The following is an 848-nucleotide window of genomic DNA, read 5'->3' on the forward strand; positions in this document are numbered from 1 at the left end:
GGTCGGGGCGCCGGGCGGCGAGCGAGGGCAGCGGGCCTTTCCGGAGCGCCAAACTAACACCTGCGCGGGACTGGAAAGCTGAGTGCTCTCCGAGAGATCCCGGCCGCAGCACACCTGGGTGAGCACAGCTGGCAGCAGCCACGACACTGCCCCTCCCCTGGCTCCGCACCCCTGCGCCCTCCCAGCACTCCCCGTGTCAGCCGCACCCACCCCCACCTCACTGCAGCCCAGGACCTTTCCCAGAAGCACACAGGACCCTCTCCGACAGCTGTGCCCACCACAGCGAAAACCACAAAAGCAAACAAAGCCCTGACCCGTCTGGCTGGCTCACGGCCTCGGCCTAAGAGGTGCCAAGGTCCCCAGCACGCACCCTGCGCTCTGGGGCTCCACCAGCCAGGTCCTCCCCTGCCACATGCGTGTGATGGAGCTGCCAGCCCTGCACACTGCAGCCTGGCCTCAGAGCGCAGGAGCTAAGGCCCACACATGGTGCAGACAACCAAGTGAGCACTTCGCGGATGTTTGTCATGACCCACGGAGCTCAGCACGCGTCCTAGGGGGAGCGGCTGTGGATAGAAAGAACAGGGAAACAAACACACCAGACTCCTCTGATGGAGGCAGCCAGGGCTCCCAGCGGTCTCAGGTTTATCTTTTATAGGTCAAAAGGCCGGAAGGGGAAGCAGAACGCAAACCAGTTTTCAGAAGTGAGCAGGCTGACGGGAGACCTCCGGCGCCTTGCAGTCCTCTGTGAGCTTTCTGTTCTCCGGCCTTCTCTGGCTACCACGTAGTTCTCTTTAATCAACACCGCCTCGCAGTGTCCACCCAGAGGCAGAAATGTGCTAACTCTTTCC

The sequence above is a fragment of the Tupaia chinensis genome, unplaced genomic scaffold, assembly GCF_000334495.1.
Source record: "Tupaia chinensis unplaced genomic scaffold, TupChi_1.0 Scaffold000214_1, whole genome shotgun sequence".
Classification (NCBI taxonomy): domain Eukaryota; kingdom Metazoa; phylum Chordata; class Mammalia; order Scandentia; family Tupaiidae; genus Tupaia; species Tupaia belangeri.